Source organism: Marmota monax, unplaced genomic scaffold, assembly GCF_021218885.2.
Source record: "Marmota monax isolate L192 unplaced genomic scaffold, Marmota_monax_Labrador192_F-V1.1 WCK01_AAM20220418_F8-fsc00016, whole genome shotgun sequence".
Lineage (NCBI taxonomy): Eukaryota > Metazoa > Chordata > Mammalia > Rodentia > Sciuridae > Marmota > Marmota monax.
Genome location: NW_026695209.1, coordinates 24,051,267 through 24,075,299, shown reverse-complemented (window position 1 = coordinate 24,075,299; position 24,033 = coordinate 24,051,267). Strand labels below are relative to the sequence as shown.

General features: G+C 36.3%; 1 pseudogene; it reads right to left on the bottom strand.

Annotated features, from left to right (window-relative positions):
- Positions 1 to 20,598: 20,598 nt before the first annotated feature.
- Positions 20,599 to 22,062, bottom strand: LOC124083807 (lys-63-specific deubiquitinase BRCC36-like; annotated as a pseudogene).
- Between the last annotated feature and the right edge of the window lie 1,971 nt (positions 22,063 to 24,033).

Genomic DNA, 24,033 nt, shown 5'->3' with positions numbered 1-24,033 from the left:
CCACTGAAATGAATTAACTGGGTGTAAACTGTAGGTAGGTGGAATGTGGCTGGAAGAGGTGGATCACTGGAGTGTGCATTTGGGTTTATGTTTTGTCCCTTGTGAGCAGAGCTCTCTCTGCATCCTGCTTTCCTCTGCCACACCCTTCCACCAAGATGTTCTGCTTCACCTTTAGGCCCAGAGCAATGGATTGGCAGTCCATGAACTGAGACCTCCGAAGCTGTGAACCAAATATACTTTTACTCCTCTACTTATTCTGGTCAGGTTTTTTGGTCACAGTGGCAGATAAAAGCCAACTAAAACAGATCCTTTATTGAGCAATCATCTAAAATGCTTAATTTTATTAATTAATAAATTCATATATTTCCAGATGACGTTTCTCCTCTGAAATCAGGTGTCATAATGGTTATAAGGCAAATTCCTTGGGATGTCTGGAAGACTTCACATTAAAGATCTTGTTCATAAACCTTCTCCATCCATGTTATGGAATGAATATTTGTATCATCTTCAAAATCATATATGGAAGCCCTAACCCTCAATGAGATGGCCTTTGGAGGAGGGGCCTGTGGGAGGTAAGTAGATTTAGATGAATTCATGAGGATGGGACTCCATTGTGGGGTTAATATCTTTCTAGGAAGGCCAGAGCTTCTTGTGCACTTCTCATCCCAGACCCCAATCTTCCTCTTTTTCTTTCTTTTTCATGTACAAACAGTATAAGGAAGTGACCATCTGCAAGTCAGGAAGCATACCTTCACAAGCAACCAAATCTGCTAACAACTTGGTCTTAGGAGTCTTAGCCTCCAGAACTATGAAAAATAAATGTATACTCTACAAGCCTCTTACTGCATGGTATTTAATTCTACAGGAGCCTAAGCAGACTATTAGAACTTGCAATTTTGTTTTCCCTGTCTCAATTATGGAACTGTCATGTGGGAATACAGCATACAAATAAACTTAGGAGCCAGTTCTGAAACCTATTATATCTCAACACTCATATCCTACCAATCTTAATGTGAAGTCCACTTTCCCTGAAAAATATCTTTCAAACCTTCTTATGCCTGTCTTTCTCCTAGTCCCACCCAAGCTACCGTCTCACTCTTCAGAGCTACTACAAAAGTGCGGATGCATTTATTTTGGTCTTCACTTATTCTTCCCACTGTAGCCAGGGTCATGAACTTTCTGTCATAACCTTATGTAACATCTTCTCATTGTCTGAGAACTTGGAGAAGGATAACTGCAATCCCACAGGGCTGAAAAATAAAGGCTAAATTCTTTGTCATGATCTGCAAGTCTCTGAAGAATTTGGCACCCCCTAACCTTTCTAGTATCATATCACACACAGCTTCCTGTTGTAACTGTGTTCCAACTAAGCTGGTTTTATCCTCCCTTGATACATGAAATAACTCCTTCAGGCACAAGTCCATTGAATATGCTTATTTTACTACTTGAAAATTATAATCCCCCATCATCCATGTAACTTCTCTTCATTCCTTAAATCTCATTCTAGTGACTTTAGAAAAACCTCCTCTAAATTCTCTATGCAGATGAAATCTTCATGTACAGGGTTTTAAGGGTTTCTCTCTTTCATAGGATTTCATAGGTCATAATATTTTTTCAAGAACAACTATATATTTCTTGATGTGATACTTGAATTATTTTTTCTTTCTTTCTATTTTTTTCTCCACTAATAAAGTAAAAATGCTATAAAGGTAAGAATATCTTCCCTGGTTGAGATCACCACTGCATTCTCACCATAAAGTTAACATACAATCTATCAATGACGTATGTGGATAAATCAATACCCTCCCAAACAATCCTTATCAGTGAAGTTGTGACATAGATAGTTCAATGCTCAAATTCACTATGAACAATTTCAGTTGAAACCTATAGTTTATAGCAAAATATATTTGGTTCTATCATCATGATATAATGACATATAATTTACAGATTACAAATGCTGAATTAGAGGTTGAGAATGCAAGTGAAAATCTCAATCCATCTTCTTTATATTTTTTGTTAGCATGTTACTAGAATAAAGGTAATAATCACTCCTAATCATATCTCACTAAAATTTTTTTTGACAAACATTTCATTTTGGCATGTTTTCTCTAGTTGGTAAATAAGTAAGTGATAGATTTTCTTTTAAAGTGTATATGGTTGTTGATGATTTTTTTTTAAAAATCCAGAACTATTATTTTTAAAAAAATTAAAAAATAATAACAATCTCAGGAAACTTTGTAATTTAACATAAACCATACTTATTTAATAAAAGATATTGAATAAGTTTAATCATAAAATTACTGTCACTGAACTATGTATCTTAAGACTTACAATGTACATTGATTTATACTAGACATTTGACAAAAAAATCTTATATGTTTGTGATTTTATAATAAACATTTAAAAAACATACCTAAGGCCATATTATGTGAAATAAAGAAATACATTGTATGTATAACTTGGATAAACTTGAATAACTTCTAGAAACATATGACCTATTAATATCACTATAAGAAGGAATATATCACAATTCCATCAAAGAATATTCCAGGCCCACAAGTCTTTAATGAAGAATTCTACCAAATGTTTATAGGGAAATAATACCAATCATACGAAAACAGTCTCAAAAAAAAACTGAGACAATGATATTGCAAGAAATAAAAGAGATTTCCAAAACCCCCTCCATACACATAGAATAAAAAATTCTCAACGAAATTGAATTCAGCAACATAGTAAAGATAAGTACAGTATTATGTGAAATTTATACCAAGAATGCAAATCTGGTTCATCATTCAAATATAATTGATTTAATTAAGTGAAGTCCTACATCAGAGAAATGCAAATTAAAAGAACAATGAGATACTACTGTACATAAATCCAGATGATGTTAGAATGACATAAATCAAAAACACCAATGACAAATGTGGTAAGGATTTGAACAACAGTTACTCTCACTCATTGCTGAAAGAAACACAAAATGATACAGCCACCATAGAAGACAGTTTGGCAATTTCTTACATAAAATTAAACAAACTCTTATAATATCATCCAGGAATCTTACTCCTTAGTATATACCTGAAAAATTTAAAAATTTACATCCACACAAAAACCTTCATATGGATATTTATAGAAGCTTTATTTTTAATTGCCAAAACTTGGAAGCAACCAAAATATCCTTCAGTAGTTGAATAGAAAAGAAATTGTGATATATCCAGACAATTGAATATTTTTCAGTGCTATAAAGAAATAAAATACCAAGACATGAAGGAAGCTTATATGCATATTACTAATGAAAGAAGTCAACTTTCAAAGTCCATAGTCTGTATCATTCCAAATATATGACACCCTGCAAAAGTCAGAACCATGGACACTAGAAAGATCAGAGGTTGCCGGGGACTACTGGGGAAAGAGAAACAAATAGGCTGAGCACAAAGAGTTCTTGGGGAAGTAGAATTATCTGAATGATATTGTAATGTTGGGTCCTTGTCATTATACATTTGTTCAAGTTCTTAAACTATACAAGAGTCAACCATGAAGCAAATAGTAGACTCTGAGCAATAATGCTGTATCAATGTAGGTCCATTGATTGTAAGAAAGGCAATACTCATCAATGGGAAATGTTGATAATATGGGAGGCTTCACATGTGTGGGGGTAGGAAGCATATGGATGAATTGCTGAATCTTCCACCCAATTTGCTATGAACTTAATCCTGCATATATAAATAAATAATTTAGCTAACCAAATTAATACACTGAAAGAGAAAAACCATATGATTATTTCTACATAAAAAAGCGCTTATCAAAAATCGACATTGAGGGTTGGAGATACAGCTCAGTTGGTAGAGTGCTTGCCTTTCATGAACAGAGCCCTGGGTTCAATCCCCAGCACCACACACACACACAAAAATCGACATTGATTACAAAAATTTCTAGCAAATAAAAATAACAGGTAAAATTCATCTACCTTAAAGCTAACAGCATATTTCATCAATATCATCTCAGCAGCAATAGTTCCTTTCTATTTTAAGCCTTGCTTATATAACCAATATAAATGTTTAAATTCACCCTTAAAGCTGAGCTGCCTATCTGGGCTTTTTATGCTATTTTTTTCCAAATAATAAATAGATATTCATTTATTATGAATCACTTTACTAAAGTTGTATGGATTATTAGTGATATGTTCAATACTTATTTTTCCATAGTTCTGCTTATTTTTTAGTTGTATTTATTTTCTTTAATTAACAAAGCATGATTGTATACATGTTTTTTGTTATGATGTGATAATTTCATATATGTATACAATGTGGCATGACTAAACCATACAATTTAACATATCTCTAACCATTTGAGATTTACTCTTAGATATTTTGGGATATATAATACAGCAACCCCCTTTATCTGTGGGAGATATATTTCAAGACCCCCAGTGGATGTCTGAAATCATGAATAGTAATAAATCTTATACACAAACATGCAGCAGGACAGCATGAGATTTCATCATGTTACTCAGAACACAATACAATTTAAAACTTTTAAGGTTTTTTTTTTTTGAGTTTTCCATTTAATGCTTGACTGAGGTTGACTGGGCATAACTGAAACCATGAAGAGCAAAATCTTGGATCAAGGAGAGCCACTGTACATTATTGCAGACTGAAGCTACCATGCTGTGCAGGAGCTTTCAAAACCTCCTCCTGTCTATCCAAAACTTTGTGTTCTTTGATCAACAGCCTAGCCTACCATAACTTACTGTTCTACTCTCACCTTCTGTGAGTTCAATTTCATTAGATTCTACATTTAAGTGAGATGGTGTAGTATTTGTCTTTTTGTGCCTGGCTTATTTCACTTGGTATAATATCCTCCAGATTCATCCATGTTGTGAACTTGAAGTCTTTTTCCGATGCTTTTACCATATTACATTAGATGTATCTTAAGTTTACATAGATTTCACTGCCCATTATTATAACACTACTTGTAAGCTTTTAGAATGCAAATAGTACAAATTGAGTTTCTCTACAAGAATAAAATACACCAGATTTCAAATATGCAATATAAAAATTATGTAAACTATATCATTAATAATCTTATATTGATCACATGTTTAAATACTTACAAATAATGGGCTAAACAAAACTATCATTAAACTGTAAATTATAACTATTGCTTTTTTGTAATATAGATAATAAATTCTAAGCATAACAAATTGAAGCTAAGCAAAATTGCTGTACTTAAATATGCAATAAATGATTTTTATATCTGTTCATTTGAATACAATGAGTGTACACTATTCTCATTATTATTTGGCAAGAATTAGACCAATATAGACATGGTGAAGAAGTGACTCTTCAGAAAAGAACTGTGTCTTAGCTGTTTCTAAAAAGTTTTGTTGAAATATTTGCATGCTATACATTTAGCATTTCAAAGTACATAATTCACATATACAACCATCACCACAGTCAATTTTTTGTAAAATCCAGATGACCACCTGTAATTCCAGTGGCTCAGGAGCCTGAGGCAGGAGGATCATGAATTCAAAGCCAGCTTAATCAAAAGCAAAGCACTAAGCAACTCAGTGAGATCCTGTCTCTAAATAAAATACAAAAATAGGGCTGGGGGTGTGGCATAGTGGTTAAGTGCCCCTGGATTCAATCCCCAGTACCTCCCTCTTCCACACAAACACACACACACACACACACAAAAAAAAAACCGAGATGACCTTTGGCTATAAAAATTTATTTTTAAAAAAGTCACATATATTTAAGATATAAGACTTGAAGTTTTGATATATGTACATATAGTGGAAATAATCACTGGAATTAAGATAATTAACATATTAATTATCTCACATAACTGCTTTTATGTGAATTGTAAGTACTTAATAGAGCATTATGACCTATGTTCATGGTGCTATACTTTAGGTCTCCAGAATTTCCTCAAATGGCCTAACTGAAATGTAATGCCCTTTGACCACTATGCTCTCATACAGTCCTGCTGCCAACCTTTGGGAACCACCATTCTAATTTATGCTTCTATAGTTTCTACTATTTTATTTTTGATGTGTTAAGATCATGTAGCATTTTCTTTCTGTGCCTGGCTTACTTCACTTAGTATATCCTCCAGGTCCATCTGTGTTGTAATAAAGGCTGAATTTCCTTTTTGTTTGTTTGTTTTTTAAGGCAAAATTGTGTGGGCTCTCTTTCATCCAGGCAGGAGGTCCACAAAACAGGGTAGAGGAGAGTGTGGTCACGGAGTCACTAATCAAGACCTCCAGAGACCAAGGAGGAAGCAAGTCTGATTTTATTGCGCAGTTACCATGTATATATACTCAGGGAGTAGCTAAGCAGAGTACAGGCAGCCACCAATACAATTTCTGCTAATTGTTTTTGCAGTGACCAATCGAGGAGTGGGCAGTGGAGCAAGTACAGGGACTGAAATACATGGCCTCACGCCCAGAGCTGTGCCTATGGGATAAGTGGTTTGCCACTCACACTCCTAGCACAGGGGAGTGGTTTGCCATTCAGATGCCCTTAGTGTACGCCATGTATGCAGTACTCCATGCACTTGGCCCCACACAAAATAATTTCTATTGTATTTCTATACATCATTTTCTTTATTTCTTCATCTTTTAAAGAACATTTAGGTAATTTTTACATCTTGGCTATTGTGAACAATGCTGTCATGAATACAGGAGTGTGGGGATCCCTTCAAGACCATGAGTTTAATTATTTGGAGTGCATACACATATATGAGATTTTTGGTCATATAACAGTTCTATTTTGAGGAACTTCATTTCATTTGGAAGAAACTTCCTACTGTTTCCCATAATAATTTATATTTCCACCAATAGCGTACCAGGATTCACTTCTTTCCACATCGTTACCTTACTTAACTTTGAAAAAAGTAGCTATCCTGGAGCTATAGCTCAGTGGCAGAGCACTTGCTAGCATGTGTGTGGCACTAGATTCAATCCTCAGCACCACATAAAAGAATAAATAAAATAAAGCCATGCTGTCCATCTACAACTATGAAATAGCTATCCTAACACATAAGAGGTAATATTTTATTATGGTTTTGCTTTGCATAGCCCAGATGATTAGTGACTTGAACCTGTCATAAACATATAATTATTTGTATGTCTTCTTTAAAGAAATATTTTTTCATGCCCTAAGTCCACTTTTTCTTAGATCTTTTCTTCAATTGAGTTACAGGAGTTCCTGATATAATTTAGATATCAAATATTTTCTTCTGTTGGTTGAAATTGCATTTTGGTGACTGTTTCCTTCGTTGTGCAGAAACATTTTAGTTAATATAGTCCTGCTTTTACATTTTTGCATCTGTTGTCTGTGTTTTTGGCTGCCTGGCCCAAAGTCAAGGAGATTTTTCTATTAGTTTCTTGTACGAGTTTTATGGTTTCAGGTCTTACTTTTGTATTTAATGTATTTGAATTTTTGTCTACAATGCAAGATAAAGGCCCAATTTCATTCTTTTGCATGTAAATATCCATTTTCCTAACAATTATCAAAGAACAGACTTTTTTCCTCAATTGTGTATTATTTTCAAAAACATTTTTTATGCCTGTACCACACTGTTTTTATTTTTTGGGAGTGTGCAGAATTTCTCTGATAGGAAAATTTGGTGTAAGAACTCCCTAGCACCATTCTTTAGAACTATACTTCAGTGAGAAATACTCCTATCCAATGTTTTATCCTTTCTCTCCTTTACTCTGGATCAAGCAGGCCTACATCACAATCTAACAACTCTCCTGGCTTTTCTCAATTCTCTCCCACTTTTTTTCCATGAGAATTACCCTGAATAAATGTTTTGCACATTTAAGTTCACCTTGGTAACAACTGTTGAAGAACCTGGCATAATAGACTATTTTGCTATCTTTGTACTACTTCCAGTTAATAGAGTAATTGTCGATACTTTTTTCATTTACTGTTTTTTTTCCTTAAAATATTCCTTATATTTTCAGGTTATTTCCATATCTATTAATTGTTTTATTATACACTAGACATTTGTTGAGAGCCACAGCCAAAGGGGCCCCAGCAAACTTCCAGCTGCCAGCAAACTTCCAAACTTATGGCTGGGCACAATCAGGAGCCACTTGTCAAAAGAAACTAACTTTATTTTTAGAACCACACACGACAAACAAAATAGTCTCTCAGGAAAAACCCTCAGAGCCTCAACTGCCACCACCGGCTTTCCCCAAGCCTCTCTCTCCCACACAAGCTTCCACCTCCCACAATCCTCCTGCTCTTGAGGCCGATTGGCTGGGTCACGTGGGCGGAGCCAAAAAAGTCCCCCAATGAGCAGCTCCGTGGTCTGAAAGGGCAGGGAAACAGTCCAATGAGCATCACCGCAGAGGAGCCAATCAGCTAGATGTTGCTGGGGCCGAGGAGCCAATCAGCTAGATGTTGCTGGGGCCGCTGTGAGCCAATCATCAGACATTGTTGGTAGGTTATAAATACTCTGGATTCTGATATTTATCTCTAGAGAACATCAAATTTTCTTCTGCAGACTGTTAAATGATTAGTAGATTGACTTGGACTTGTAAAAGTATGTTTTTAATTCTCTGTTTTTATTACTTTTGGTTTTGCACTTTATGTTGACACTATTCCCTTAGTCCTGAGAAATAATTTTGGAATTGATCACTTTCCAAGTGAAAGACTTGAAGTATTTACAAGGTCTCTCAAATTTGGCAGAACATGAGTTCAAAACTATCACCCCTGTGGCAGGAAGTAGTTAAAATCAGCTCATTGTTGTTAATCTTATAGTTGTTGCTTGCTATGGGGTGGGAGGATGGCCTTAGGCCTGAGCCTAAGCAACTCCATTTTAAAAACTCCAGTTTGAAACCTGCAGTCTCACCAGGCTCGCCTAAAGGCAAACTTGGGTATGGCCCTCAGGAACAAACAAGTCACTTCTACCCAGCCTGATAAACTCAGAGTGAAGTCTCTGGTAGGCTGTCCTCACCAGATAAGAGGGAAAAGTGAAAAGATCAGGGTGGAGACCACCAGACCAGATGTTTTAACCCCAGGCTAAATGATGTAACTGAGAGACCCTTGGCGAATGATAAGGATTGTAAGAGAGGTCAAAAACTCCCAAGTTAGGTATAAATAATGGAGAAAATGAACAGACATTCAGTCAGCCCACAATGATGCCCTCACTCCTAGAGTCTTATGAGGACCTGGACTGACATCCCAACGCTTTTCATTGTTTGCCTGATTCTCTGCATTTTCTGCACAGTTCTCAAACTCTACAGCCACATCTTGACCCTTGTGAGAGCTGCAACTTCTCCCTCTCCTCAATCAGCCCTCAGCTCCACCCCAGGAGAAGTCTGTCTTGGTTCCTGATCTGATAATCATGGTCTAAGTTAGTGTGCATCTGCTGGACTTAATGATGAACCCAGCCTAATTCCATTTTAAGATTGGGAGCCATCTCATCACAAAGTCACGAAAAGTTAATTTCTGTTTTACTATAAATTACTGTGATTTCTAAACTTGTCTGGATTTCCTGCCTGTGCCTTGAACTCACCCATGCCTGGCTCCCCCTGACAAAATAACAACCCTCTCTAAAAGCTTAGTGGTTCCTCATAAATCCTGACTCCCCCTGACCAGATAACAACCTTCTCTGAATCCTCAGTGGCACCTCATACATTCTGATGCTGGGATCTGAATTTACTCCCTACCTTGAATTATCATGCCATATAGATCATTAACCTACTATCTGACTTTGTATTAGGCTTGTCAAAATCCTATTATCTGTAAGTTCTCAAGATATCCTCTTTTGCAAATTTTTGTGCTATAAAACCTTGTTCCTGGAGAGCTGGGGTACTGTTCTCTGGCCTGGGATTTCAGGTGAGACAGTTGCTGGCTAGCTACAGCTTTTGTGTAGACAAATACAAGCTTGCTTTAATTTGATTTAAAATTGGAGTTGATGGTTTTTATTTTGTATCTGGGTCCAACACTTAAAGCCTAAGACTTGAGACTTTTGATCTATCACTGGAATTAAGCATGCAGAAAGAATATCTGTCATTAGCCTGTCACAATTGTGTTTCCAGTGCTTAATCTAGAATTGTTTACTGTGAAGTAATTAATCTAGAATTGTTTGCTGTGAAGTAATTAATCTAGAATTGATTATGTCTATTGCAGTGCCTAGCATTAAAGATTGTTGTTTTCTTGATTAAAAACCTATAGAGTGAAACTGTATTGAGTGATTTGAGTGAATAAAGCTTTGACTAGGGCAGAAGCGTGTGGACATTCTTTATTTCTCCCCCTGGACTGCAGAAATGGCAAGTTTTGCCCATCGCGACACTGGGCTCCTCAGAGTCTCCTGTTCAAGTAAAATTCAGACATCTCTTAAAAACTTGAGAAGAATCTCTCAACTCCATTCTCTGCATAATCCAGTCAAGTGCATTGACTGGTCAAAGAAAAATTTCCTATTATTATTATTATTGTTATTATTTTGGTACTGGGATTGAACTCAGGGACACTCAACCAATGAGCCACATCCCCAGCCCTATTTTGTATTTTATGTCAGTGTCTCACTTTGTTTCTGAGCACCTTGCCATTGCTGAGGCTGGCTTTGAACCTGTGATCCTCCTGTCTAAGCCTCTGGAGCCACTGGGATTACAGGCATGCACCACCATGCCAGCTACACTTAAATTTTATTAGCTAATATTAGTGAATGTATTGGAGTGAAAATCGAGAGATAGTGTTGCCTTTGTTTCAGAGGTTAGATCCTCTCTATTTTCTGCTTGGTTTGTTCTCCAGCATTTTCAAAGAGCTTTTCTTTATATTATTTCCAGAGATGAACATTGCTCCTTTGAGAAGTTTAATTAAATAACAGCAATTCTGCAAACTCTGGAAGTCAGAACTGAACTCTTAATTAGCTTTTAAACATCTGAATCTTACAGTAATGCCCTCACCCTTTCTCTCTCTCTCTCTCTCTCTCTCTCTCCCTCCATATATATGGAATAAAAATTTATATCTAATATATACATCATTTTCTATTTCATCACTGTCTAATAGAACAGAAATTCTAGGGGCATAGTTGCTCAATTATTATAAATGAATATTCAGATATTCAGGGATCATGAAACAAGTTTTTTTCTTTTGAGGTCCCAGAGATTGAAGTCAAGACCTCATGCATGCTAGGTAAGCACTGTGCCACTGAATTAAATTTCCAGAGCCTAAACAATTCTTTATAAGACCCCAAACATAAAAGAGGGATCAAAACAAAGTAGATAACAATGCAGACTGCCAAAGATATGCAGAGACATTGTAACTGTGAAACAAAAAAAAAATCTATAAATATGGAATCATCAGATAACATTAAGATAATAAGAATTAATGGGAAATTTAAAATAACATAGGTAAAATATTTCCTTATTATTTTTAGAAAATAAGGGAAATCTGAAACTAGAATAAAGAAATATTTAAAGATTAGAGAACAAAGATGATACATTGAAATGGTCAATTCAGAAAGTCTACTAACTCACTAATTAGCATCATGAAGGTTAATATAAGTGAAAATTGATATCACTAGTTATCAGTGAAGAGTCCTGCTTCCTCACATGTTGAAGTTTGAACATGAAGGAGAAGTATACCCATGCAAGCATATAAAGTACAGTTTATTCAAAAAGGAATAACATAGACTTTTCCCAGGAGGGCGAAGGGGGCCATAGCTGGTATCCTGGTATTGTCCCAATCTTCCTTTGTTCTCCTGCCTTCTCCCCCTTATCTTTCTCCTTCCTAAATAAGTGATTAGATATTTGACTAGGCCTGGGAAATTCTCAGTGGGATGGCCAAAAGGTGGGAAACAGGTGAGCTGAAGGAGGATGGCTGGGTGGAGCAGCCTAAGACACATGAATTAACAACATTATAGCGTCTTATAGGGAGGGGCAATTACTGGGACAGGTTACCTTTGCAACATGTTGGAGCAGGGGCAGGTACTTGATAAGGGTGGAAGAAGGGCTCTGAAGGAATTAGCTTTTTAATCTTCAACTTGCAGAACTCACTCAAAATTGGCCTCTTAGATCCGACCTGACTAGCTATCTATACTGACTGCTTATCTAATTCTGGCTTCAAAGTGAGGTCAGAGAAAATAATAAATTATTTTTAAAAAAAAGAAAGAAAGAAAAAGGCAAGGACCATTTCCTAGATATAAATGCCATAAGACTATAATACACTGAAATATCTGATGCCTAAAACAGTAATGGGAAGAAATGTCACGGAAAACTGTTAGATGATTTAGGATAGGAGAGTTAATTTTTTTTTTCAGTGCTGGGCACTGAATTTGGGGCTTTCATGTGCTAGCCAAGCAGTCTATCCCTGAGATATATCACAGCCCAAAGAAACCCTTTAAAAATTCTAGGGACACAAATCTAGGTCACATACATGAGGTCGAAAGTTCAAACAGCAATGGATACCAACAGTCAATCTGAGAGCCAGAATATCATAATAAAGGAATTATTTTAAAATCTGAGTGTACTTATCTTCATCCTAGAATTTTATCCTTAAAAATTAATCAGGCATAAAGGTAAAGCAAACTGTAGATATGTGATGACACAAAAATTTTTATTTCTTTTGTTCCCTTTCTTGGGAATCTGTTGGACAGTATGACCCATAACATTGGACTTGGCACAGAAGGAATCTATAGCACAGGCAAACTGTGGCATCTGTTCAGCAGTGGCACAGGCCAAAAGAGCAACCAGTCTAGATTTGGAACAAAAGAAAAGCAGATCCTGGGAATTATGACTCCAAGCAAAGAAACTGAATCAAAGGATGAAACACATGGAAAATACCTTCAAGGGGGAGGTAGCAGAACTTTTTTTTTAAGAATGGAAAAATTAATAAATGGGTACATAAAAAATTTTCAGTGAAAAATGAAATACTTATTAACTCTGTGAAAAAGAAAATGTAAAGTTTTCTGAAAATGGGGTATAGATAATATACTTCTTGACCCAAAATCCCTTGAGGATTTTGAAGTGCAGCAAAGTGATGAGCCTGGTGGGAACTGTGGATTGTTACTGTGAAACAGAGATCCTGGAGCTGGATAAGAGACAGGAGGTTTCCTTGCCAGGGTGAACTTCATCCTCTAGCTCATGGGCAGCTGCCAATCATATCTGGTCCAAGCAATCATTTAGTAAGTTTAATTGGTCATCATTGTAAAATTAGAATGAACTGCAGGTGATTGGGTGAAAGATCATGCAGGTAAAGGGTAGATGTGTGTTTGGAGCAGAAGAAATAAGTCTCAAAAAACTGAAAGAATATCAGATATAGAATTTGGGTGATCGGTTGACTGTCCAAGATTGAAAAAAGCACCACCCAAAGATGATTCAGAAAAACACATATCATAGATTTCTACATAAAAGTAGTTGGGTTTGGAGGTAGCAGGTTTAATTTTACTCTTTCAAAGTGTGAGGTAATGTGACAAAACTATTCCAAGAAGCATTTGTTTGACTATCTATTGTGTTTGATAAAAGATAGAGCAATGAGGTAGTAACAACTGCATTACAAATTATCTTAAAATACTGAAAAAAGGTAATTGATTCAGTTTTCTCTATGTCTAACTTTCCCTGCCTTTATAGTTGCTGTCATAATTTTTTTTTTGACACTGAGGATTGAGACCAGAAACATTTTTTCACTGATCTACATACATCCTCAGACCATTTTAATTTTTATTTTGAAACACGGTCTTTATAAGTTGCTGAAGGTCACATCAATTTGCTGCAGCTGGTCTTGAACTTGGTGTTCTTTCTGTCTCAGTCTCCTTAGTAGCTGGGATTACAGGCCTGTGCAACCACACCCAGCACAAAATCTTCTTTTGTGTTCCTATTAAAAATGTAAATCAATGCTGCCCCAAAACAAAAAGTATCCCCTTGACAGAGAAGAGTATCATATAAAGTCATATTATCTCTAAAAAAAATAGTCTACCTGTAACCCAATCAAAACTGAGCTAAATTTAGCTAATCGACTTCATAAACATAAGGTATTCCTAAATGAAACAGCTAATGCATCAAAGCCACCATAGGCCCATAAGCACTGCTGCTGCAGATAAATCTGTGGGTATCAGAGCACAGAAGTAATCTATTACTTTCCTTTTCCATTTCAATTTTTTTTTCCAAAGTGAGGTAAGAGAACATCTGATTGTTTATGAGGAGATCAGGAAGATAATAAAAATCTGATATGCCTCTTTTTATTTAGACAGACTAGTAAACTAAAATTCCAAAAGGGTGCTCTAAAACTTAATGGTAAAGGACGTAGCTAGGCAACAGTGGATGTCCTCGTGATGGGAAGGCACTTCTGAAAAGTGAATGACGCATGACAGCAAATGAAAACACAAAAATGATGCTTCAATAATTGGTCGAGAGAATACTGAAACTGGAAATAGCATATAATGCTGAAGTAGACATGTTAAAGGATAAAATTATACTGCATCCCTGAGTTACTTGAATATATACAATAATTTTTGAAGGAAAACAAAAATAATAGTTGTTTAAGGGAATTATGTATTAGGAATCTGTGTGCCAAAATATAAATAAAAAGGAGTTTTGAAAGAAAATAAAAATGATACAAAAAAAACCATAAAGAGCTACTTTCTATCTTAACTTTCATTAAGTCACTGCTATCTGCTAAATCCTAAATCATTTTTAATGCTACTATCATTGCTAAGATCATATTTTTTTCTTCTGTTTAAAATGACATATTCTGCTCATATTACCATCTGTGAATAGAAGCAGCTCGAACAAAGGAGTCTCATGTTGAAGAATTAAGCTTATATCTCTCGTTAAGTTTCTAGAATTCAACATTTACCATATACTTCAAATTTAATGTAATATTGCCTTGAAATTTTTTAAATTGCAAATGGGAAAATTTTTTAAAACTGTGGAAAGCAGTAAAGTAGTAAACAAATTTATAAAAAGAAATAAACATATATTTCTTCTATGTTGACTTTCTTATCTAAAATAGCACTCTTGCTTGCTGTAGTAGAACATGCCCGAAATCCCAGCAACAAGGGAGGCTAATGCAGGAAGATCACAGTTGAAGGTCAACCTCTGCAACTTAGGGAGATCCTATACGAAAATAAAAAATAATGCATCAAAGCCACCATAGGCCCATAAGCACTGCTGTTGCAGATAATCTGTGGGTATCTGTGGGGATGTAACTCAGTGGTAAAGTACTCCTGGCTTCAATCCCCAGTGCCACAAAAATAAATAAATTTTAAATAAAATTTAAAATAAGTAAAATAAACTCTTCGTCTGGTAATACTCAAGACAATGAATAGTGCTATGGACAATTCTCTAAAAACTATAAAGCACTCTTTAAATACAAGGTGCTAATATCTACCAATCTATAAATAACTTGACTAGGAAAATCAGCCTATCTTTTTATACTAAATAATAAATATTTAATTTTTTTTTTGTACTGAAGATTGACCCCAGGGATGCTTTACCACTAAACTACATCCCTAGCCATTTTTATTTTTTATTTTGAGACAGGGTCCTGCTAAATTCCTAAGGGTCTCACTAACTTTCTGAAAGTGCCCTTAAACTTTCGACCCTCCTGCCTTAGCCTCCAGAGACATTGGGATTACAGGTATGCACTACCACAACCAACCTTACAGTCAATTTTAAGAGCAAAAATACAAAAAGAATTTTTGGATTGGTTTTGCAGTGGTCTTTTACAGATCATCACAAAGAAGAGTAAAATACCTAGGATGTATATCAAAAGGAATCCAGGGTATCAATAGAAAGGGGCCCAGTTCTTCCTAGTCAGTCTACAACTAAAAGGAAACTGTCAGTTACAATGCTGGTGTTCAGTATAGGAGAATACAAATCCGAAGCAAATCATTCAATATGCCAGCCAGGAAAACAGAAAGCCTGACATCATTAATGATGTCAGAATCAGGAGGGCCAAAGAAAAACTTCAAGCTAAGGTCTGCCGACTCTGAATAATTTTGGAAGCCTTGACAACCCAAGACCAAGACTTGGAGGTGCAAAAAGACTCAGAAGGCTTCAAAGCAAGGAGTTTTACAAGGTTATTTACAAAGGAACTCCCTCCTGTCTTACTTCCTTGATAATATAAATTGGAAGGGAGAGAAGGAAATGGCTGTTAGACTGGTATGGATGGAGGAGATTAGGGTCTTCCCTCTCCACTGGCTGTGCATTCTCATTCTTCTGATCCTAATACCACCTTTCAACTCTGCCTCTTAATTTCAGGGGATCTCAAGACCCAGAGCCCTTTACTTTTCTGCCTTTGCTCCCTGCTTTGGCAACTTCATCAGGTTTCAAGGTTTTAAAATTTTTCAGTAATTCCCAGATGTATCCTTCCAGCTCAGATCTTTCACTCAAACATCAGGCTCATATATCCAAATGCCCACTTGACATTTTTGTTTGGAAATCTAACATATGCCTCAAACTCAAAATGTTTAAAACTAAGTTCCAGATACTTTTCCACAAGTTCCACTTTCGTCTCAGGAGATGATAAATGCAAATGTTCAGTTGCTCCTGAGAAATTGTGGAGCCATTTTGACTCCTCTGTCTCTCAACCCACACTGAATTTATTAGAAATTTTTGTTGGCTCTACTTTTAAATGTATCCAAAATTTGAACATTTCCTCACAACACTCACTGATAACACCCTAGTCTGAGATACTATCATCCTCACCTGGATTATTGGAATATTTTCCTAATATATCTCTTTGCTCTAGCCTATTCTTAACCCAGGAACAAGAGTGGTACTTTTAAGCATGTTAGATAATGTCAGTATTCTGTTTGAATGCATAATCACACTCCATTTCAATTTATGTATAAGCAGAGGCTCCTTCTATGACCCACAAAATCCCCCTGTGTAAACTTACCTTCTGCTAAGCTATATACAGATTGAGACAAAACTCCAAGCCCTGGAGAATGTGGATCTGGTCAATTTTAACATTAATTCATATGTGTTATCTGTTGCTACATAGCAAATCACACCAAGACTTAACAAGTTTAAACAATGAACATCACCTCACAGTTTCTGTGGATCAGGGATATGGAGGCAGTTTACTTAGAATATACTGGCTGAAAGTCTTCCCCTAGTGCTGTTTTTGTGACTGTCAGTGTGACTGCAGGTTCACCTAAACAGTCAAGTAGGCAAGGATTCATTTCCAAAATCACTCATGACCTTGTTGGAAGGCCTCAGTTACCTGCCAGTTTTGGTAAAGGTCTTTAGTCCCTCATCACACATGTCTCTTTATAGGCTTCTGTAATTGTCCTTATGAGATAACATCTGACTTTCCAAGAGCAAACAAAGACAGAAGAGTATGCAAGAGAACATAAGACAGAAGCTTTAATCTTTTTATAACCTAATCTTGTCACTTCTATTATATTTTATAAACTGGGTGCAAATCACTATAAACACAGCCCACCTTAAAGAACAAGGAAATTTAGTTCCATTTCTAGAAGGGTGACAGTCTCAATCTCAATGAAATCATTGTTTATAACCAAAGAATTAATTTCACAATGAAGTGCAACATTGGTCCCATACCCATGAGATTTTCTTTTTTCTTCTTCTTCTTTTTAAAACTTTTAACTATGCCCTACTACTATACTGAAGCAACTGGCTTGATAGAACGATAGATGGCCTTCTGAAGACTCAAGTTATAATGCCAGCTAGGTGCAACAATCAATGTCCTTTGCAATATGACCAATATATATTTTAAATCAGCTTTGCATATTGGTTATCTTCTGGCTAGCACTCATAGGTTGTTGAATTAAGGAATAGAAGTGGGAGTGACTCCTCTCACTATTACTGCCAGTGATAATACTTTGGTTCCTGTCCCCATCACACTAGGTTCTGCTTGCTGTTCTGAAAATCTTAGGAAGAATGCTTCCATTAGGGGCAACAAAAATAAACTTTAAGTTGAGACCATCACTACTCTTCTGTGGATTCTTCATCCCACTGAACCAACAGACATAGAAATAGACTGTGCTTTACTGTCAGGGATTATTAATCTTGACTTTTATGAGAAATTAGGGATAAGGAAGAATATATTTGGAATAAAGGACATCCTCTTGGGTACTTTTTAGCATTTTCTATATCTTGTGATTATACTCAATTGAAAATTATTAGCCCCTTAATTCAAGCAGGACTGATAATGCCTCAGAACACTCAGGGATAAAAAATTGAATCATCAAGAAAACCTAAATAAATCATGATAAACTAGGGTACTTTTTGAAATGGGTAGTTTATTTTAAATTGAAGATCTGTATATGAGTATCCATAGCTTCAGAATGAGAATGTTTATCCATGGGACCCAATAGTAAATGATCCATTATTGCTAAAACCACAATATTCCTGACTAGTCCAAGGAATATGACACAGTAATCCCAAAAGCATATTTAAGATTATATAATGTGAGCCAGGCATGGTGGCACATGCCTATAGTTCCAGTTACTTGGGATGCTGAGGCAGGAGGATCACTTGAGCACAGGAGTTCTGGGTCAGCCTGGGCAACATAATGAGACCCCAACACTTAAAAAAAGAAACAATTTTTTGATTTATCTTTTAATAAAATGATATCATATGTAAGTGGTGTCTTACTAAAGTCTTACAGAAGTGATGAAGAAAAAAACAATTTTTTGATAGGACCTTTTATTTATTTTTTCTGTTTCCATATCTACTCTACTGCTAAGTAGACTAGAGATTTTATTGTTTCACCAGATTTTACATAATTCACGTGTGTAAGGTCTATATAATTTTAGCACAGGTATAGTGTTGAGAGCCATCCATGGGCTGTGTGTGAGCTATGCACATTTGAGCATATGAGGGCACTGGTCTGGTGTTGCTCGCTGATTGGGCTGTGCGATGCAAATGTTTCGTCTCACTCTACCTGTGATCCCACACAGCACTTGAGATGGGTGTGACTTGCCTAGATGTTAATCAATCCTCTGACCACAAGACATCACCAACCAAGACTCCACCCTTCGAAACCCTACTCCTTGCTTTATTTGGTTGAAATATTCTATCAAATGTCTTCTTCCCTCCAAATAGAGGGAATCCAAATGTGCTTGCTCTCTTGCTCTTTCCAGCGCTGCCCAGCATGGAGCTGACCATTTGGGTCACCGAGCCATCCTGCCCTCATTCTTAAAAACTCATGTTTGTGTGCTGCGTGTTTTTTTCACCATTTTCTTAGTTATTGATGCAGCCAACTCCTTTGAACCCAGTTCATCTTGCAAGTCTGGCCAACTGGCAACAGTATAGATTTATGTACTCAGTACCACAATCAAGATACAAAACTATTCCATCAGCACACAGGAACTCCTTGTGCCATCCATATATAGTCATACACATGCCATACCCCATCTAGTCCCTGAAAACCATTAATCTGTTCATTCTATAATTCTGTCATTTCAAGAATGTTATATGAATACTATTGTACAGTATGTGAACTTTTGATATTCATTATTTTTTGTCATTCACCACACGTAATACCACTGAGGTCCGTTTAAATTATTGTTCATTTCATTACAGAGTAGTATTTCATGATATGGACAATTTGTTTAACCATTTGCTCATTGCAGGACATCAGAGTTGTTTCAAGTTTGGGGCTGTTATTAATACAGTTGCTATGATAGTTGTTTTATGAATTTTTGTGCCAACATTTCTCTGGAATAAATGTCTAGGAAGGCAATTGCTTGTTTGTATGGTAAGTACAAGTTTAACTTAATAAGAAATTTTCAATCTCTTTTCCAGAGTGGCTGTACTATTTTATATTCCTGTCATGAATATATAAGAGATATAGTTTGTATCCTCAACAACACTTTCCTTTAACCATTCTAAAAAGTGTCTAAGTCATATATAATCTTGGTTTTAATTTGCATTACTGATAATTTATGAAGTTCAACACCTTTTCATGTGATTATTTGCCATCCACATATCCTCTTCAATAAATGTTTATTTATATCTTTTGCTCATTTTTTAATTGGACTGTTTTTTTTTTTACTGTTGAGTTTTGAGTGCAATACTCCATATTGATCAGATATTATATGGTTTGCAAAAAATTTCTCTCAATCTGAGCTTGTATTTTATTCTTAAAAATTTTTCTTATAGAATCAAACTTTTTAATTTTGATGAGGCTTAATATAGAAATTTTTTCTCTTACAGATTGTACTTTGGGAGTGAAGTTCAAGAATTGGTCTCCTGAAGATTTTTATCCTGTGTTTTTTTTCCTACAAGCTTTGTAGCTTTACATCTTATATTTAAATTCATGATCCATTTTGAGGTAACTTTTATAGAAACTTTTAGTGAGATTTAGGTTGAGGTTCTTTTTTTTAAGTGTGTATTCAATTGCTTCAGCTTGATTACTTCATTGTCTTTTTTAATGTTTGTAAAATTAGTTTGGCATATTTATATGGGTCTATTTCTGAGTTCTCTTCTGTTCCATTGTTCTTTGTGTCTATTCCTCTGCCAATACTTTAACATCTTGATTACTGCAGCTTTATAGTAGGTCAAAGTCAGGTAATGTGAGTCCTCTAAACATTATCTTCATCAAAATTGATTTAGCTTAATTAATTTTACACTAGATGTTTTCATCTGTCCCCATTTTGTCTCTTTATTTATTCCAGAGAATAAAGTTCTTGCTTAAGTTTTTCCTTTTCTTGTTGCAACTCCTGCAGATGCTGTTGTTTTTGCTCCAATCGGTCCTCCAGCTACTGGAGGAGAGGCCCACTAACTGCTGACATCTGACTGCACAGATTCTTGGTGAACACTGAATCATTATGGATCTTGATTACTGCGTCCAGAAGTGGAAGGCTGTGATCCTCCTATAGGTATCCTGTTCCTCCTAGCGTAGGATCTTGAGCAGCTCCACTGCTGATTCAAGGCATAGTTTCCCAATGGTGACATACAATATGGATTGGAATTTCCATTCTCTCATACTGTGAGCTTTTTTGGGGCCTGTATGGATTAGAAGAAAGTGTGAGGTACCTACACTACACAGTCTTTGTGTTTTTATCCTCTGTGAAATAGGAAAAAATAAGTACTACAAAACCTTGATCCATCATCTGGTACATGGCTTGTGTGGGAACATCAAAATTTGAAGGCCAAACAGTTATATGAGGATGGGAATGATACCAGCCCACAACTCCCCTGGGGTGACCTGTTAATTCAGCCAACCTCTCTGTCTCTGTTGAGGCCACAGAAGGCTGCTCTGGAGAAATTTCTACTCGGTCCTGCCTTTCATCAGAACATCGCAAGATGATGACAGAATGAATATGAACAATTCTGACGGTGTCAACCTGTTCATCAACTGTGCACATTTCTGTTCCGGTATATGCAAATTTGGAGTCACTCTGTGTCATCATTCAACTCCCTTATACACAGCCCCATCACCTCCTCCTTTTCTGTTCTCAGAGCATGGTTGAGACAAACTAGGAAAGCATCAGACTCCAGATGAACCGCTTGTACCGCCTGTACCACCTGCACCACCATCTTGATCTGACCCTGTTCATGTCCTCCTGGGGCCCACTCTGGCCTGACCAACTGAGAGTTCCAACACAGTTCAGGCACCAGGCTCTCTGAGCTTCTCCCAGGCGTGGACTTCTGCAGGGGGTCTTTCCACATTTTTGTTGGTATATTATACTTGTACATAATGATGGGATTTTTTGTTACATATTTGTGTGTGCAGTTTGAAATAAGACAAACATAAATTTGGCTTATTTCTCTTAGTATAATGATCTCAAGTTCAATCCAAGTCTACAAAAGACACAATTTCATTTTTCTTTATGGCTGAACAAAACTTCATTGTGTATATATACCGATGTCCGGGGTTTTAGCCCCCTGTCTCCTCCTTACTAGCGGGAGAAGTGGGGAAAGCAAGCCCCCACCAGGACGAGCCGGAGGACAATCAGAGGCTCCAGAGAGACGAGTCCAAGCAGGATCTCTCGTTTAATGAGGAAGTACACACAGCTTATATACTGCACAGGAGCCGATCAGAATAAAGGTCAGAGGGGTGGAGCAAGTTCACGTGTACACCCATCCCATAGTCCATAAGGGAAGGCATGAGCTGTCCACAAGGGCGGAAGAGTCCCGGACCTATCCTGGAGGTGGTCTGCCTCTTCCATCACTGCCCACAGTACCTCCTCCTGGTGCCTGGCTGATCGCCAGGAGCCATTTCAGCCACATGTGCTGCCCCAAGACCGGGAAGCGCGCAGCCATGCCCTACATACCACATTCTCTTTATCCATTTATCCATTGATGGCTCCATAGTTGGACTATTATGAATTGTGCTGCTATGAACATGTATACTGACTTTAAAATTTTTTTAGGATAAATATGGACAAGTGGGATAGCTTGTGGTTCCAAGCCTTATCCTTTGAGGACCATCGATACTAATTTCCACAGTGGCTTTGATAATTTACAATCCCACCTGCAGTATAAAATTGTTCCTTTTCTCCACACCCACTCCAGCATTTATTCTTATTTTATTCTTGATCACTGGTGTGAAATTCTCAGTATAATTTTAACATGCATTTCCCTAATTGTTGTTGATGTTGGTTGAACATTTTCCCATCTATTTGTTGGCTATTTGTACTTCTTCTTTTGAGAAGTGTCTGTTTAATTCATTTGCCCCTTTTTTTAATCTGATCATGGGGGGTGGGTTGGTGTTAAGATTTTCTAGTTCTTTATATATTCTAGATATTAATCCTCTGTCAGAAAAGTAACTAGCAAAGATCTTTTTCCAATTTTGCAGGTTCTTGCTTCACATTCTTAATTAAGAAACAAAGTTTTAAACATTGAGAAAAGATTTTCTTATGTAATATGCCATATGTATATTACTTTCAGCTACATGAGGGTAGTAGTGACATCCAATCTAATAAGCATTTTGTGAATCTGAGATACAGTTCTTGTTTAACCATTTATTTAATATTTTCTAGGGTCTGACATAGTTTGGTCCTTATTTGAACTTGAAAATAATTATAAATAAATAAATATATCATGAAAACTCTAAATTCTAAATATATACTTTATAAAAGTCAATGGCTCAGTAGAGTTTAGAGCCTGCTCATTTCTGTGAAGGGGAGACTTATTTTTTTCTTGCAGCTGTAGTAAGCTGGATCTAAAGTATTTTAGGTATATTTCAATATACATAACATATTTACAGGATTTTTTTTCCCATTGATTTGAGGCTTGAATCTTCTGGGGATTAATTTTTCAGCCAAATCTAGAGAGATGGTGTTTCCAGAGTCTGCAGTACTTCAATTTCTTCTAGACCCTTAAAGGTAAGGATATCATTGGTATGATGACATGCTGTGGCTGAACACATCATGGCACTTACAACACTGAACACATCATGGCAGTTACAAAGAATGAGTTAATATACTTTTGTAGTCCTAACAAAAATATGTATTTGATATCTTTTGATAAATTCATATTGTTCCTGGCTTATTGCATTTATATTTGTCAGGATAGGGAAGGATGTACTGGCCCACTCATTCTGTTGTGCTCCTGGAACTAGTGATGTCTAGGGTTGTTACCTTAGCAAAGGCAACTCAATTGTCTCTGTTTTCACATTCAGGCATCTACCCACAGATCAAAGATCCAGGTACTCAGCCATGGGTAAATGTGTTAACTGCCCTACCTACTCAATCACAGGTTTACAAAGTGAGTTTCCAAGCACAGCTTTTCAACAGCTTTTCTCCCATTAGCTGTGTTTCATCATCTTTACTTTGTTCAATACTTTAAACATGTAACTTTTGGGGGGGATAATTCTATCTGTGTCTTTTATATTCCCTTCTGGCTTTAGAAAAGCTACTAATTAAAGGACCCTTTGCTTGTTACCATTGTCTGATATTAGGCTGCTGCAAAATTCACAAACTCATATGCATTTTAGTATGAAGTTTCATATGTCAATAAGAAGCTAATATCTTAGGTTGTTTTATATACCTTTTATTTTTACGGGTGCTGAGGATCAAACCCAGTGCTTCACGTGTGCCAGGAAAGTGCTCTATCACTGAGCCACTACCACAGACTGTATCTTGTTTTTGATACCA